This window comes from Heloderma suspectum, chromosome 5, assembly GCF_057233095.1.
Source record: "Heloderma suspectum isolate Gila_16-S chromosome 5, 16-S_ref, whole genome shotgun sequence".
Lineage (NCBI taxonomy): Eukaryota > Metazoa > Chordata > Lepidosauria > Squamata > Helodermatidae > Heloderma > Heloderma suspectum.
The window spans coordinates 220,266,160-220,284,716 of NC_139462.1; the positions used below are offsets into that span (position 1 = coordinate 220,266,160).

The following is an 18,557-nucleotide window of genomic DNA, read 5'->3' on the forward strand; positions in this document are numbered from 1 at the left end:
TTTTCTAGGGCTGTGCACCTCTTCGGCCCAAGGCCCGAACCCCAAGTCAAAGCGGGCTGCTTCGGGTCACTTTGAGCCCTTTCCGAGGCGAAGCGGAGGGGGCACGAAGTGTCCTGGAGCAGGTCAGGGGGTCTCCAATGCACTCGGTGCGCTTCAGAGCTTTGGCACCCCTGGCCGAGCTGTGCTGGTGCCTCCAGGTGCTTACCTGAGCTGCCCACCTCCTCCACCTATACTGCCGTCATTGCTGCCGCCACCATCTCCACCTCCACCGCCATCATCGCCACTGCCGCCTTCTCCTCCTCCATTGCCATTACCGCAACCACCGCTGCCACCACCGTCATCGCCACCACCAGGTACTGAAGCCTGGACATGCACCGACTCTGATTGCAGGGAGTCGCCATTTCTAAAATGGCAACTTCCAGGAACTTCCAGGAGGTTGCCATTTTTAAAATGGTGCATGTCGGTGTCGGTGCATGTCCAGGCCTCAGGAGCTGGTGGCAGTAATCTCAGTGGTGGCAATGTTGACTGCAGCAGCAAAGGTGGAGAAGGTGGCGGCGAGGAGAAGGCAGTTGTGAAAGCAAAGAAGGTGGAGAAAGTGGCAGCGAAGGGGTGAAGGCAGTGGCAGAGAAGGCGGTGGTGAGGAGAAGGCAGCAGCGGAGGTGGCAGCAGCGGCAGACGAGAAGGCGGAGGGGGCAGCGATGTAGGAGGAGAAGGCGGCGATGGTGGAGGAGGAGGCGGCAAGCTAAGGAGCTGGGTGGTTGCATGGGGTTGTCGGGGGAACCAGAAGTGGGGTTCATCATCTGAATGATGATTACTGATTGAGGTGATCTGGGCAACTTCAGATCTATTGCCAACTTTCTGTCAGCTCTCTCTTTGCACCAGCACAGGCTGCAATGGGGAAAAGGCCCATCACATGTAGCTAGGGCAAAAAAGCCAGAGGCAGAAGGCATGGCCAAATTCAGGCTGATGGTCATAACACAAGGTCAGGTAGACTGCATGGACACTCCTAGCAACAGGTTGCTCAGATTAATACACTAGGTTGGCCCCAAGGATTTTGTATGGTTGGCATGTCCTAAGTGGCTTGTAACATCAGCTGACATTGTGGAAGCTGGGGGCGGAGCAGAGGTCAACCAATTCATTTCCAGCTGGAATTGCAGCCTTTGATTCAATTTTGCTGCCTGAGGCACAGGGCAGACCCAAGTAGGAATGTCAGAGAATTTCGCCATGAATCTCAGGGAGGCCGAATGCCAGCGCATTCGGCCCCCCGAAATCGGTGGCGAAACGGTCTGCCCCCCGCTCCCCCCCCGGGACGGGACTTACCTTGTGCGAATGTTCCTGGCGGCGGCTCCGGCGGCAGTTTGGCGGCAGCGGTGGCCGGTCTTCCGACCGGCTGCCACCACCGCCATTTCCAGTAAAAAAAAAAAAAAACCAAAAAAACATGATAGGCTACGTAAAGATTTACGTAGCCTATCACGGCTAGATTTTAAAAAAAATACCATGATAGGCTACGTAAATGTTTACGTAGCCTATCACGGCTGAGTAAAAAAAAAAACTGCGCGTAAGCAAATGGCGGCGCCCATGGGAGTCGCCGTTTGCGTTCCTTATTTTGGCACGTCTAGTCTACGTAAACATTTACGTAGACTATGGCAAAAATAAGGGGAATGCAAATAGCGTAGACGCTACGCTATTTGCGTTCCCCTTATTTTCGCCGTAGTCTATGTAAATGTTTACGTAGACTAGACATGCCAAAATAAGGAACGCAAATGGCGGCGCCCATGGGCGCCGCCATTTGCATATGCACGGTTTTTTGTTTTTGTTTTTTTTACTCAGCCGTGATAGGCTACGTAAACATTTACGTAGCCTATCATGACTGATTGCGGGGACGCAAACGGCAGCGGTTACGGCTGCTGCCATTTGCGTTCCCGGCCAGGCAGGATTCACGGCGGGAGGGACAGGGCGCCTCCCCCCCGCCAGAATTTCAGGGGGGAGGGACGGGGCGCCTCCCCTCAGCCAGAATTTCCCCCCTGGCCAGAACTTTGGGGGGAGGGACGGAGCGCCTCCCCCCCACCGCGAATCAAATTTCGGACAAGGTAAGGGACTTTCGTACATCCCTAGACCCAAGTCATTTTTTCTTCCTGAGACAAGTGGCAAGACAGTGACCCCATTCCATGTACATAAGCGGATTGAATTATCAGTTGGATTTTATTTTGACACTAGTGATGGCACAACATCCCCCTGAGAGCAGCAGGATAGCTTAAGGCACAGGACAGGCTCCGTCATCAACACAGCTCTGTCCTCCAACACCTTCTCTCTGTTCCCTGCCCCCCAGCATCTGCTGCCTGAGGTGGCTGCTGCCTCACTCTGTCTAATGGTAGGGCCAGCTCTATTGAGGTGGAACAGCAAATGGCACCCCCAACACAGCCAAAAGCCTAGGCACATACTTTCTAAGGCTGACTGAGTTATTTTGGCAGCTGAGGCAGAAAATCTGCTCCCTAGCAGTAAATAATAATAATAATAATAATAATACGTTAACTTAATTATTTCTTGCCCTCTGACTAAGGATGGAGCTGGCCCAGCCTTGATCCAGATGGCCCAGTCTGCCTGGCTTTCTGAGGTACCAGGTTGCTGAACATGGAGGAGATAGGGTACCAGAGGATGGCTGATGGAGGTCTGGTTCAAGACCCACCCCAGTGCCTTACATTTATTTGCCTTCGGTGGACAAAATGATTGGTAATGATTCCAATCCAGTCACAGCATTCCAGAAGGAAAAGCATTTCCTTGACCCGTTTCATGCTGTTTCTAAGCCAGGTTGTGAGATGGAGACCACTTTTGTAATCCTGGTGGAATGCCATGTCCATGAACCAGCCTGGGAGAGTATGATCCTGTGGATTCTTCCGGTCTTTTTGGCAGCTTTTGGTATTATCGGTCATCTGGGAGCTTGGGAATTACAGGTGCAGTGATTCTTCTTATGGCTCCACTCCTACTTGGTGGAACAGTCTCAAAAGGTGGTATCAGGTGACTTCCACATTAGCCCATCAGAATTGACTTCTGAGGTATCACAAAACTCCATCACGTCACCAATATTATTTAATATCTGTATGAAGCTGCTAGGGAAAAAAATGGCCAACAGTATAAATATAAATATATGCCATATTGGTGTGGCATCACCAATATGCTGTTATGGCAGCCAGCTCTGTTTTTCATTTTCAGCTAATCCGGAAATTGCAGAGATGCACATGAATTGGTCTCTGGATACTGTAATGACCTGGATGATGATTAACATGCTGAAACTGAATCCAGATTAGGGATGTCAGAGGATTCCACCACAGATCTCAGTGAGGCCGAATGCCAGTGCATTCAGCCCCCTGAAATCCGTGGCGGAACGAAGCCCCACCACCCAGCGAAAGGCTCACGAAATGGAGCTTTTACCTGGTGCCGTTCACGCTGCTTTGCAAATGGCATCTGCATCTGCGGCCACCATTCGCTTCCCCGTTTTTGCCGTGATAGGTTACGTAAATACTTACGTAGCTTATCACAGCTAATGCAGGGACACCACTTTCATCCCTGCGGAGGACATGATAGGCTACTCTGTCATCCCTAATAGCAGCAGCCCTCAAAGGAAAGGAGCTCAGAAGTAGTCTGGAAAGAAGGACTTTCCAAAGCTTCTTGACTAAGCCTATTTTAAAACCTCTGCATTAAATACAGGATTGTTATCTTCCATGTTTCTCCTTCAATAACATATAACATTTACTTTCATGGACATGAGAAAAGGACAGAGCTCCTGTTCACAAGTTAGGCTTGCCTAGCTCTGTCTGTCTGTCTGTCTATCTATCTATCTATATTTGCAAGCTCAGGTTACAATAGCTTTTCATCAGCAGTGACACTCGGTGAGCAAAATCCTATCCTGCAAAGAAAAGGGCTTTGTTAGCGCCACCTTCCTTTTGCCCACCTCCCTGTGTTAAGAAATGGCTAATCAATCAGCAGTCCTCAAAAAATACCATTAGTCAATCAGCAGTAAAGGAAAGTTCAGCTGCATGAGCCAAGTAGATCAATAACCAAAGGAGTTGCCTATTGTATTTTCCATGTGAGCATGTGCTGCCTATCACTTGCCTAACGAGCAGCCAGCCAGCAGTGTGAGTAAGTCTCCAGGGCTAGAATGAGAGATAATTGGGAGTAATTATAAATATTAGATTTCAGATACAAAGGCAGAAGCAAAGCAGAGATGGCTCACTCCGGTGACAAAACCATTTGTCCAACCACCAAAGGAACAGCACAAGCCCAGCAGAGAAATCTGTTCCTTCTTCAGTTATTGGCCTGGTTCATACCAGGCCAATAATTGAGTATGAGCTGCAGCAAGCCTCCATAAACCCACCCCAGCACCTTTTGCTAGCTTTATTTGGGCAGAATAATTGGGGATGCCACTACACTCCAGGCAAGCCTCCATAAACCCTTCATGCACTAATATAAATTGCTTCCTTTTCATATAACGCTAAAGCAAGGTTTAGCACGGTGGTAGGTGCAGCCCCTGAAGGCTTTTCCTGTAGTCCTTGGTGGGGGGCCCTGGTGCCAAAAACGCTGCCAAATTCCCTCCTTCGCCACAGCACTTACTAATGAGGCAGCCGTTATTTAGACCACTGCTGCAGCTGCCACATCTCCGTTCCTTCTTGCCCTCCAAATCACGCCAAGTCATGGTGCTGCCTCCACTTACTGCAGCTGCTTTCAGCTCCTCTCCCTTCTGTTGCCACTTTGTCCCCCTCTCTTCCCTCACTGGGAAGAATCAGTGAGGCTAGCCTTTGCCATGGCATCTCTCCTCTTGCTGCTGCCTTTCCTAGTCTTTGCTGCTGCTGCTTTCTCCTCCTCTCTGCTACCCGGCCTTTGTTGTTGTGTCCCTCAACGTCACCGCTGCTCAAGGCCTTTGCAGCCACCCCCCGCCCAATCTTTCTCTTCCTTCCCTGTTCCTCCCACTGTTCTGCAGGCACTCTGGTCTACACTCTCACAGGGCTATGATACAAGCCAGGGGTCCTCCAAAGGCATCCAGGAAGCTCTCCCCACCCTGCCCCCTTAAAAAAAAAAGTTTTTTAAAAACCTTGGAAAATGTTTGGGCAGTCTTCTTTCTCTCCCGATCTAGCCCCTAGCCTTGCTCTTTCCCTCTCCCCCTTTGCCTTGCTATTCCCCCCTCCTTCCCAGCCTCTAGCGTCGCTATTTCTCTCTCCCCCATCTCTTGATCTCCCCATCCTAGCCTCTAGCCTTGCTCTTACTCTACCCCTTTGCCTTGCTGTTTCCCATTCCTTCCCAGCCTCTAGCTTTGCTATTTTTCTCCCCATCTCTTTACACTGCTGTTTCTTCCCCTCCCAGCCTCTAGCCTTGCTTTTTCTCTCCCCTCTCCCCCTTTGCCTTACTATTTCCCCCTTCCTCCCAGCCTTGTTATTTCTCTCTCCTGCCCCTCTTTAGCTCACTTTTGACTAGCCAGGCCCCCACGGCAACTCCCAAATGGCTGTGGGAGCCATTTTGTGGTGGGGCCTACAGCAGTTTCTCAAATTCCCAAATGTGCCCACAGGTCCAAAAAGGTTGGGGACCCTGATGCAAGCCCTCTGAGGGTGGAGGGAAGAGTGTGTTTTGCAAGGTGCTCTGTCCTGCAATCTTAGAGGGCACGAGCAAGGGCCTTCTATCCTTGCTGCTGCTGGTGGTGACTGACAGAGTTTGGAAAGCTTCTCAGAAGTAAATGTACTTCCTGGAGGAGTTGAGGGAAGGGGATGACAAATTAAATTAACTGCAGAATTACAGTAAAACGAGGTGAAAAAAATGAAACAGGAAAGGAACACTGTAGTAAAATTCTGTTAAAAATACAAAGCTGGCTACTTTTAGCAAGCACATGCAGAGAATACTGAGCCCACAGAAAGTAAAAAGAAGATGAAGATATACTTCCACTTTTTGCTCTGCCCCTGCCCAACACTGATGATGGACACCCAACATCACAGGTGGTCCTCTACCCAAAAGACATTGCCTGCCCATTCAGCATCAGAAGGATGAGACTCAGGTGTATGAACTGCTCCCTCCTCCAGTACAGCCATGAGGAGGAAATCAGAAGCTTCCATTTCTGTTTTAGACTAACCACAGTTTAGCATTACATCTGATGCCTAACCTGTGCTTAAACTTTGCTGGTAAACATTTTATGTCACCAAGTCTACTTAGGCTTCCAAAAAAAAAATGCTAGCTCTAACATAGAAGAGTTTATAACATGCTTTATGTTTACTTGGGAATGCAAATATTGAGGTATCTGCACTAGTTTTCTACTCTTAACTTTCAAGTATGGGTTCTGAGTTGCTCAGTACAGTGGATGAGAGAAGGAACACCTGTTTTATGGGTGAAATACACTTGCGTCCATCTGCTGATGGCACAGCATTCACCAGCGGAGTGGATTCCCCCTTCCCCCTACAGCCTCCTCCCCGACATCTGTTTGGGAAAGTTCTGCCAGAATCTGCTCTGGAATCTTCGAGCAGATTGGAGTGTGTGGGGGCTGCAGGGGGAAGGAGAGGGCCAGGAAGATCCTTTGCATGAACAGAAGTCTGTTTGCGCAATGCTGGAATTGAGATCCAAGAACTACATGAAGAGCATTTCCTTTCCTGCTTTTCTGCTACATAACCTCTAGGTGGCACTGTGGTATACCAGAATAGTGCAAATACACAAGTGAAAATAGCATTTTCTTTTGCTTTCTTTAAATAATACCACATTTTCCCTGCTCTAAAAAAACTTGCCGAAAGTGCTGTTTGAAAGCAGAAGTGAAACTGGAGGGTCACAACATCATCTAAAGAACCTATAAACAACCATGAATACGAAATGAGAAGCATGGGATAATGTCAGGCATGCAGATCAGAACAAGAGGGATCCATTAGGTGCAATAGAGCAGTCACATCAAACTGAAGAGAACTGATACGTTTTACTTCAAAACTCACTGTATTCATTTGTGCAGCTACTTCTGTTAAAAACGGGGGGGAAACTTGCATGAGAATATACTGGTGTGTTGAGGGGGGGGGAGGAATGACACCCTCCAATGTCATGGAGCTATCCAACCAAGAAGGTAAGTCTATGACATAGATAGATTAAAAGATAATTCTCATGAGAACCACCTAGGAAGACAAAAAGGCAATTTAACTGTGCCCCAAAGAACATCTCCATTAGAGTGAAATTTGGTTTTAACGACCACTACTTAGAGTCATCATAAGGTCTTAATGAACAATTTGTCCTTGCCAAAAACAGCTCATGTAATAATAGTAGCCACCATGTTTGATGCCCTTTTAATGGTCCATGAGTTTCATTTGTAACGATCCAATTAAGAGCCAGGGCTTGGGTGCCTCTAATCATCAACTCCTAATATTGTTTCTGTAGCATCACATTATTATTTCACACTCTGTTAGATCGCCTTCTGAACAATTGAGACTTTGCCCCACAAAAAATCAAAGGGTTTAGCAGCTCGTTAAGCCTCAGCTTGGGAATGAAGTATTGCAGAAAAGCAGAGAATACAGATCTGACACCAACAATAGAAGTGGTTGCTGCTCCAGGGTTTCATTCTCTCTTCCTTTCTTTTTTAAAAAAGTCACATTGTGTGTAAACACTTTGAAGAAGACAAGGGCAAAGGCCTTTAGAATTAGAAGCTTTCTCAGAATTAGAGATTAGAAGCTTTCTAATCTCAGATTAGAAGCTTTCTCAGAAGGGCATGAAGGAAAGCAACCCCATCCCCCAAAAACAAGCAGGAGTGCTAGTGAGCCTTCTTGCCAATGCTTTGGATGACTTTACATGTGTCTTTTTCACCTTGGGTACATGCATTGGGAAGCATCATCAGCTTTCCCAGAGAACTTCCAGCAGGCATCAGGAGAACATGAACCCCTGATGCCAACAACCTCGACTCATTCAATGTGTGCGCTAAATGTTTTTTAAAAGCACTGGAGTTGCTATCCATATATTACGGGGGGGGGGGGTCCTCCAAATGATGTTTGAGTACAACTTCCATCAGCCCCAGATGGCATAGCCAATGGTGAGGGATGATGGGAATTGCACTCCAACAACATCTGGGGGGCCAAACTTTCCCCACCCCTGATATATGAGAAAGCACATATATTGTGCTTTCCCCCCAGCATAGGTAGGAATCAAATGAAACCAAGAACAAATACACAGCATGTAGAAGGTTCTAGCAATAGGATAAGTAAAAAATTACAAACGAGAGAGGCAAGGCACTTGGGAGTAGAGCCAAGTAGATCTTCCTCCTTTTGAAGGTGGAGGCCAAGCAGGCCACCTGGGTAGCCAAATGTATCTGGCTTGTGCCTCATTCCAGGTTAGCAAGACAGAGAACAGAAGCCCATGAAAATGTGCCATTGGCACTGGTGGATTTTGTCCTTCCAATAAGATTTTCCACACTGGTGAAAAAGGAGATATAGACTGGGAAAGACCTGCAGGGAGTGATTGTTCTCTTTCCCAACAGGTACATGGAGACTGGTTATTCCCCTCTGGAGTGATTTCCAACACCTCTGTAGGATCTCCCTCAATTCTGACCTCATCTCAGCCTAAACTATTCCCTCCTGTCCCACAGAGTTCAGTCTTGTTCCCACACCTCTTACTGAGATCAGTTGAGCCCTGTGGAAGTGTTTGACTGCTCATAGAGACAAAGAGACAAAGTGGACAGGGGCAAATGGGTGTGAATGTAAGCCCTGCTGCCCCAACATCCCCGGATGCGCATTGCTCAGTAGATCTTTGCACATTGACTGTGAAGGACTGGAAAGGACTCTGTGAGCACGTTCAGCTGAACATGTCTACAGAGCTACCAAGATCATAAACCCTGTCTTCTCAGGGCTTCTGATCACAGGAGCTCTGTAAGAATGTTCAGCTGAACGCAGTTACAGTGTGTTCCCCACTTTAGCCCTAGACATGAGCAGGGCTTCCATCTCAGAAGGTCACTCCCTCATATATAGGTGGACTGGGCACATACCCTTCCCTACCCAGGGGTCCAAGCACTGTTTGTGCAGAAAGGCATTGTACAATGAGAACATGGGGCCACCTGCTTCTTGGATTCTGCAGGTATCAATGGACAACATGCAAGTCAAGCTGTCTTGGTTTACAGTCATAGAATCATAGAACTGTAGAATAGTAGGGTTGGAAGGGGCCATTGAGTCCAACCCCCTGCTCAATGCAGGAATCCAAGTCAGAGCATCCCTGACAGATGGCTGTCCAGCCTCGTCTTGAATGCCTCCAGTGTGGTAAAGCCCACCACCTCCCTAAGTAATTGGTTCCATTGCCGTATTGCTGTAACAATCAGGAAGGTTTTCCTGATGTTCAGCCAGAATCTGGCTTCCTGTAACTTGAGCCCATTATTCCATGTCCTGCACTCTAGGATGATCAAGAAGAGATCCTGGCCTTCTTCTCTCAGACAACCTTTCAAGTACTTGAAGAGCACCCCAGTTGTGGGTGTCATATCCCCTGGTTCTGATGCTCCCCATCACCCCAAGGAACACTTGGATGACTATGGGTCACAGCTTACCCCTCTTCAGGGGGAGCCCTTGGTACCCCCTTCTTTTTCCTCCTGGCCTGAGGACATAGCTCTCCTATCATCTGACTTTGAGGATGTCTCCCCCTGCTGCTTCTCCTATTCCTCAGGCATGCCAAAACAGACACCGGCCCTTTAAGAATTGCAGTCAAGATCTAGCAAAGGTGGAGCCAGTGTAAGACCAGGCTCTGCCAGCCTTCTTAAGGCATCAGTTGACTGCAGTCCTTTGCTGGGAAAACAGTCTTTCCTCTATGCTTTGGTAGCCACCGGGTTGGATTTCTGCAATGCACTGTATGTGGGGTTACCTTCAAAGAAGTATCAGAAATTTCAGTTTGTTAAAAAAAAACCTAAGTTTTAGGGACCGGCTGATACCGTCATATGATGCCAGTGCTTCATCAGCTGTTCCAGTATGTTTCCGGGACCTATTCAAAGTTTTGGTGTAGACCTTTCAAGCGCTAAATGGTGTGCAACTAGAATATCTAAAGCAAGAGTCAGCAATGCGTTGCCTGTGGGCACGGGGCACCCTCCAAGACCCCCAAGTGCACCAAACAGACCCCGCTCAACCACTTCCTTCCCACCATGGCTGCTGTGGTCTTGCCTTTCCCCCATCTTTTCTCCACACACACCCCCCCATGGCAGTTGATGCCACCACTGCATTTCCTCCCCCCCCCACCACCAGCACATTTCCTTCCCCTGTGTGGCCACTGCTGCCACCACCTCTTCTACCCTCTACCCCCACCCCATGGCTGTTGATACCTCCACCACCTTTCCTCTGTTTCTCCCTTCACCTCTGGTGATACTGCTTTTCCTTCCCTCCCGTCATGTTCCTGCAGCTCAGGAGATAAGGTGAGCACAACAGGAGTGGGGGGGGTGAATAGACAGGGGTCATGAGTAGGGGGAGAGTACAAAGGAAATAGTGAGGAGGGAAAGAGGAGGAGGAAATAGCAAGGGGGAAGTGGAGGAAGGTGCTCCCACTCACCACCCACCTTGATGGCAATTTTGGGTAGTTCCTGCGGACACATTTCAAAATGTAAAATGTGCCCATGGAGCCTTGTTTACCCCTGGTCTAAAGGAACATCTCCTCCCATATGTACCTGATTAGATCCTTAAATTTGGAGGCCCTCCTCTGGGTGCCCCTGCTGAAGGAAGTTAGGTGAGTGGGTACCAGAGAGAGAGCCTTCTCAGTGGTGGCATCCTGTTTGTGGAATGCTCTCTCTCTAAGGAGGCTTGACCAGCACCTCCACTGTTATCTTTTTGCACCAGGCGCAAACCTCTCTTTTCTTCCAAGCATTTCAGAGACTTGGTTCTTAGATTTTATGGTAGTTCTTATATATCCTGTGCTGTTCGTCATTCTGTCATATTTTATATTGTAATGTATTGTATTGTATTGTATTGTATTATTTTAACCATTCATCTTGTATCTTATTCTTTCAACCATTTGTAATCCACCTAAAAAATATTGGTTACTGGATGGATTAAAAATACATGCGAGAGGCCATACATGTTTGGCTAGAAGTTTGGCTAACTTCCCTACTCCACCTGAAAATAATTGCGGCATTCCCAGAGGAGGTGGGAGCTGGCTGTCACATGCATCTAATGAGCCCAAGCCACAAAGGGAAAAATATAAAAAAGGACCAAAGATAGAAGAAAGGGGTGGTGGAAAGAGGAGAAGACATGGAGTCCTGGGAATGCTGGGAGTTGTAGGACTTTTTTTCTGTCTAAACATGCATAGGATTGTGTACTAAACTATCTCTGAAAGACAGTATCTTTAATAGGTTATCACAATGCAATACAATACAGTACAATACAATATACACATTATGGGGGAATGCTCCAGCCAGCACTTTCTGCAATGTGCTCCCAAGGCCTGGCCTGGCCTGACATGACCCAGAACAGACAGTGACAGCCTTGCTGCAGTCCACTTCCCCTGAGTCTCATCCCTAGCCAGGACAGTGGCGGAAGATCCTCATCTTCTGTCCCCGAGGTGAACCACTGTGTGGGAGCTGCAAACTCTGTGTTGCTTTGAAGCGATTCCTGCTGGGCTGATTCTTGCACCGGGGTGCTCAAGTGTTATGAGATTGTCAACCAGGGAAGCACATAATATGGTGACAGTTCATTTCATTCTGTCTTCTAATGGCTACCACAGAGACCATAGGAGCGTGTCTTTCCAGCTGATAGCAGGTGCAGCTGCTCATTTAGTTAACTCAGCAGAGGTTTTATGGCTGGTGCTGAAATTTAGGGTGTGTAACTGTTTGCACCTTTGATTTGTAACACATGGTCCAATCCATCTCCTAGAATCCCCAGTCAATAACAATTCCAAAGGAAGCCTGGCTTTGAATCATGGAGTAGCTTTCTGAGCCTGCTATTACTGCTGTTTTTACTATGGTGGTCAGGCAATGGCTACCTTCAAGCTGAAATAAGTAGGGTGTAATTGTACATCCATCTGCTTTATTAGAACCAACCTGTGGGTGCTTAAAGGTTTTATAAAAACCAGCTGCAGAAGCATAGCTGTGATATTAGATATATTAGATTAAAAAAAAAACTATACAAGCACAAGTTTAATTGCAGCATGTAAAATCCTTGAAGTGAATTCCAAAACTGACCAATCAAAACTGGATTTTCAGGATCTGGTTATTTTCTTTTCAAATCTTGATTTTGCAGTAGGATGGACTTATCTATTAATTATTTTGACAAACATCTCAGAAAATTTTGAGTCTGGGGGGAGGGGTGAAGGATTAATGAACTGGTAACTGAAACAGGACTGATTTAATTGCTTAAACTTAATATGAAAATTGTGAGTCAGCATTTGAATTAGGTTAGACATTCCATATTTTTGTAACATCTTCAGCTCTCCTTTCATGTCTGCTTCTTCTGGACAGTGTAGCATCATCCAACACCAGTGTAACGATTGGGATGAAAATCATTTTACACATATACTTACACAGTGTAAGGATTGGAATGAACAACAAAATTATTGGTGTTGCATGGTATAAACAGAACTGTCTTATATTTTGAATTTATTCTGGACATTATAGGGTTATTTTTTTCTCTGTTCAGTGTAAAACCAAAAGGTGAAAATTTAGTTATTGTTTTACTAGGCTTTGATGCCATGACACCTGCAAAAGCAAAAGAGGTAGAGGGGTTACACTGGAGGTCCAACACATGACCAGGGAAATCAGGAGCCTGCAGAAGGATTTTGTCTACATTGTGGCTCCAAAGGGTCTGTAATTTTCTAAGATAAGTTTCAATTCTGCAAAAATGCAGAGGCTTTCACAAAAAAATCTATGCAGACTCAGCAGGAGGAATTTATGGCAAAGGTGATCCCTCCTCATTGGTCAAGAGTTGCAAGGGAATAGGCTAGCTTTAACATATAAAGGGTAGAAGCAAAAAGGCAATTTAGGTAGAGGAAGGCTGAAAGAGACAGGAAGGTTGGAAGGAAAAAAAGAATCAGAAAGAGAAAGAAAATCAGAGAGCTGCTTGGGAGAAGCCAAATGATGAGGAGAGGCTAAGTGCTAGGAAAAGCTAAGAACTCTGACAGTAAGATATTGCTGTCAGAGAAAATACAGAGCCAGTCTAGTTAGAAATAGGTAGATGTATTTTCCCTGATTATTTCCTTTTAAATAAACTTTTAAAATGTGTAAACATTGAGGTCTCTTTTCTTGTTGGGTTACCTTTGTTGTTGTTCAGTCGTTCAGTCATTCAGTCATGTCCAACTCTTCATGACCCCATGGACCATAGCATGCCAGACCTTCCCGTCCTCCACTGTCTCCCGGAGTGTGCTCAAGTCCATATTCATTGCATCAGTGATGCTATCTAGCCATCTCATCTTCTGCCATCCCCTTCTCCTTTTACCCTCAGTCTTTCCCAGCATCAGGGTCTTTTCCAGAGAGTTTTCTCTCCGCATTAGGTGGCCAAAATATTTGAGCTTCAGCTTCAGTATCTGTCCTTCCAATGAGCAGTCAGGGTTGATTTCCTTTAGGATGGACTGATTTGACCTCCTTGCAGTCCAGGGGACTCCTAAGAGTCTTCTCCAGCACCACAGTTTGAAAGCATCGATTCTTTGGCGCTCAGCCTTCCTTATAGTCCAGCTCTCACAGCCATACATTGCTACTGGGAAAACCATAGCTTTGATTAGATGGACCTTTGTCAGGGAGGTGATGTCTCTGCTTCTTACTATGCTGTCTAGGTTTGCCACAGCTTTCCTCCCAAGGAGCAAGCGTCTTTTAATTTCATGGCTACAGTCACCATCTGCGGTGATCTTGGAGCCCAAGAAAATATAAAACATTAATTAAAAACATTAAAATCAATTTAAACAACACCATAATAACAAATAGACTGGGAGGCACATTCAATCAAGGAAACGCTGGGTAAAAAAATGGGTCTTTAATTGGCACCATAGGCATGATACAGTTGGCACCTCCCAAATACCAGGGAGGCATTTTACTGGGATTCCCTCTTCTTGGCAGATCTTAAAGCAGGGAAGGAGAATATTTTGTTCTGTTGAGGGCTGCATTCCCTTGGGGGTAACCTGGCATGCAGCCTCTGACCATGATCAGCAGGGTCAGAGCCAAAAGTGGGCAGTGCCGCCCATTCTCTCTCTCTCTTTCTGCCACCCCCTTCTCTCTCTCTGCTCAGCAGATCCCAAAGGAGGCACAGATCACTCTTGCCAGAGATCTGAACTGATCACTTGCAGGGGGCTTTTGAAATTAGACTGCGAGTTGCATGAAATTAGTCTACATGTGGCCCTAGGCTGCAGGCTGTCCACCTCCACCTTAAAGAATGCTGCAGTTCCATATGGCTCTGCTCTCTCTCGCTCTCTCTTTCTCTCACTCACACTTTAATTTACCTCACTGCTTCCCCAGGACATTTAGATTCAGTTAATTATATTTAAATTCAGCATATTCAAAATAAAGACCTAAATTCCAATAGTTTGCTCTGCTATACTGCTGCTGCAATGAAAGTATACAAATATGTAAAGTGCAACCAGGCAAGCAATATGGTTTCCAAATCCTTGCCTTTTATCTTGGTTGATTGTTTCCATGGTGCCTGACATTCCCTGTCTGCACATAGAGATGGGGTTCAACCTCAAAAGGGTCGCTCAAAATACACCCAACCCAGCCATCCAAGCACCTTGCCCCATTCCTGGTCAGTTGGAACACCTGAGGGCTGCGGGGGAGGCTTGACAATCTCAGCACCCCGGGCTTCTTGTGTGCATCCCCAGAAGCTGCAAGGTATGTAAGCAGCAACACTAGTCTAGGTGAAAAAGCTCCGACTTGTGAGGGACTAATGGGTGGTTGTTTCAGCAGCTATTTCTGGGCCATGGTAATTTCCTCTGAAACTTGTCATGGCCCAGAGATTCAGAAGGAGAATGGCAGCTGGAACATCTGAAGACTGGAGAAAACTTCCCCACTGATGGTGGGTTTCCAGCTTTTGTGCAGTTTCCCCCCATTCTAAAGGTTGAAATGCCTCTGCTAAATGCCTCTTAATGCCTCTAAATGCCTCTACTAAATGCCTCTTATTGGCAGGAAGAGCTTGAAGCTAAAATATGCTGGAGGTCTGGGTCTCCTGGCACTGCCCCTTTTGTCTTCCACCCTGACCACTGGGATGCAGCCCCTGAGAGCTTCTCTGCAGTGGAATTTGACCCTGGGGCTGAAAACAGCCCTACGCCCCTGGGATAGATGGTACTGAGGCAGATGGACCTATTGGTCTAACTCGGTATAAGGCAGCTTCCTACATTCAAAGTCAGGCTTTTCCCCTTTGGGGAAAAGATGGAGGACTGGTAGGGAAATCAATCAATTTGGCTTTTTTGAATGTTTCTATTGAATGCTCACAAAGCCCCTCAAAACCCAGTTGATTTCAGTGGGATGAGGGGGGGGGGCTCATATATTGCTACTTGAACTTTTATTTATTTATTTATTATTAAATTTATTAATCGCCCATCTGGCTGGTCACCCAGCCACTCTGGGCGATGTACAACGTACAATAAAAACAGTTTAAAACAATAAAATTCGACAATAAAAACATTTTCTAAAATACCCTAACCCACCCCAAATGCCTGCCTGAACAACCACGTTTTTAATGCACGACGGAAGCTCATTAAAGAGGGGGCATGGCGGAGTTCCCTAGGGAGGGAGTTCCACAGAGTGGGGGCCACCACAGAAAAGGCCCTCTCCCTCATCCCCACCAGTCTAGCTGTCCTGGCTGATGGGACAGAGAGAAGGCCATCCGAGGCTGATCTTGTTAAGCGGCCTGTCTGGTGCTGCTGGAGGTGCTCCTTAAGATAGCGCCTCCCTTGGGGAACGGTCTTTATAGTGGTGGCCCAATTTCATAACCCTAAGAGCAGCATACTGTATCCTTTTCTCTGTTGTAGCCAGCCCTCATCCCTCCAAGATGAGGTGAGAAGGGATGCAGAGAAACAATGATGGCTGAAGTTTGCACATTAAGTCAAAATAAGATGCCAGACCTTTGGACACAAGTGTCTTGAACTTCTCATACTTGGAACTTAAGTACTAATGAACACCCTGTGGTTTGGCCGTTGCCAAGAGAGGGACAGGGGGAGCACAACCCTGTTGATTCTCTTGTACCTTTCAGTGGCTTTCAATACCATCCACCAGGTTTCCTTCATAGGTTTCCAGCACAGCATTGCAGTGGTTCCACTCCTACTTGGATGGCCAATTCCAGAAGATGGTACTGGGAGATTATTGCTCTGTGCATTGGCAGTTATGCTGTGGGGTTCCACAGGGCTCTATTCTATCCCCCATACTGTTCAACATCTACCTGAAACCACAGGGGAGGTTATCTGGAGGTGTGGGCTGAGGTGTCTTCAATATGCAGATGACATCCAGCTCTACCTCTCCCTTTCATCAACTCCAAGTTAGGCAGCAGGTGTTCTGTATCAGTGCCTGAGCACAGTAATGGATTGAATGAGGGCTAATAAACTGAGACTCAATCCAGACAAGATGGTAGTAATGATAATGGGTAGTTTGTCTGCCCAGCTAAGTGATGTTCAACCTGTTCTGGAGGGGTTTGCATTCTCCCTAAAGGATCAGTTTCATAGTCTGAGGTTGCTCTTGGATCCAGCATTGTCACTAGAGGCACAGGTGGACTTGGTGGTACAGGACACCTTTTATCAGCCGAGGCTGATTTACCAACTACATCCCTATCTGGGCAGAAACAAATCAGGACCTTGGACAGCACATACGTAAAGTGGAAGTCAAAAGCAGCCTGAAAACTCCTTGTTCGCTGCATGAACTGCACTGAAAACATGCACATGAGAAACGTCTGCAATGACAAGAATTTATTTGATAATAGAGCAACAAAAATCATTCCAGCCAACCTGCTTTCTGGCAAGGATTTTTTTAAAAATCAGTGCCACTTAAATTATTTACGTACAAGAGAGTTTGTTCATTAAAACTGTAGCCTCTTTATGACTAGAGGGTGGAATACACATTTAGCTCCATTTTTTTAAGTACTTCAGAATTCATCTTTCTTGTCATAAACAAAAAGATCAAACAAGCAAATCCCATCATCTTGCCATAATAACGAAAGTCTTTCACAACAGAAGGAAATAAAGTGTTTTTTAATTATCTAGCTAAAGAAAGGTGAGCTACTCCACCGCTATTAACATTTACATTAACACAATCAGTGGCTTTTAATTTGCACTACTTAATTATTTCTTTGCTTGAATGTTATTCTACAGGCCTATAATGAGACATTATCTATATTAAGAAGCCAAATCATAAGCCTCGCAGAAATAATCTGGAGAAAGACAACTCAGATATTCTGAGTCATTATAGCAAGGTTTCCCAGGATACAAAGTTTTCTCTCTGTGCAACAAATAAAGGAGAATCACCATTCCTACCCATGGTTGCTCCAAGAGACAGAAGTGACTGTGCTGAAAGATGCATTTTGAAAGAAATTTCCTTCCTCAGGGACTGCTTAGCTTTCTTCCAATATATCGAAAAGACTCCTTCCTATGTATCCTCTATCTTGGAAAGGAGCATTTCAGGCCCTGAGGAAGAAAATTTCTTCCAAAATGCACTGGCCAGAATAAATACTTCTTTCAGGAACCTGAAAACTTATTTTACCTCTCTTTTGTTTCATGACATATCGGTGCCTTTCCTTCTGCTGGGTTTCTGGTTCGCTTGTTTGTTGGGAGTGAGGTGTGTGAAGAAAGATGGCCCAACCTTGTAGGGATCTCTTACCAATCTCTCAAATGCAAAAGAGTTGGTGGATGAGAATTCCTGACTAGGGATGGGCAAACTCCCTGATGTCTGGTTGGGGGAGGTCTGCCACAGAGAAATCTGGGCCATTTAGGGCCCCGTGGATTACCCTGGAGCACTGACACATCTGCTGGATTTCACATGGCAGCTCTCCAGCTTTATAAAAGGCATAAACAGCTGCAATTTAGGTAAAAGTAAGTGCTGTACAGCTGCAAATAGTGTAAAATATACCAATTACAGCTATAATATTCCCATGATAGGCTAATGGTGGCCATCATTAACCTCCCCGTGTGAAATCCGGGGGATGTGCAGGTAAGGGGGTCAGTCCACTGCAGACTCTTCAGGTTGGATTTTTGGGAATCTGACCTCATTGCAGTCTATAGTGGATTTCTCCAGCATCCATAATCACAAGTCATAGGAGGCCCAAGGAATGGGTGGGTGACCCTCAGCAACACAGGGGCTCCAACCTTGTTTACATGTTCATGCTTGACATGATATATGAGCACCACCCAGTGTGTCAGGACTGCCACTAGCCTTGAAACAGGGTCCCTTGGGGAGCTGAGCACCTGGAACCCTCAGGTTTCAAACAACCCAATGTTGTTCCACTCCTTCCCTATGTGCTTGGTAGGAGTGGACACATCTGTCAACTTCTGTTTCTCTCCATTTCTCATTTTTCCATTCTTAAGTTCAGTTTGTCTAGAACTTTAGGGATTTCTCCAGTCTAAACTTTCATCCTAAACTTCATCCTAAACTTTGAGGGGGAGGGGATTAAGTTTGCATGAATATTCCTAAGCATTTTT

At 46.3% G+C, this 18,557-nt stretch overlaps 1 pseudogene; it reads left to right on the plus strand.

Annotated features, from left to right (window-relative positions):
• Positions 1-457: 457 nt before the first annotated feature.
• LOC146345177 (60S ribosome subunit biogenesis protein NIP7 homolog pseudogene) overlaps positions 458-18,557 on the plus strand; it is an 85,670-nt pseudogene continuing 67,570 nt past the window's right edge.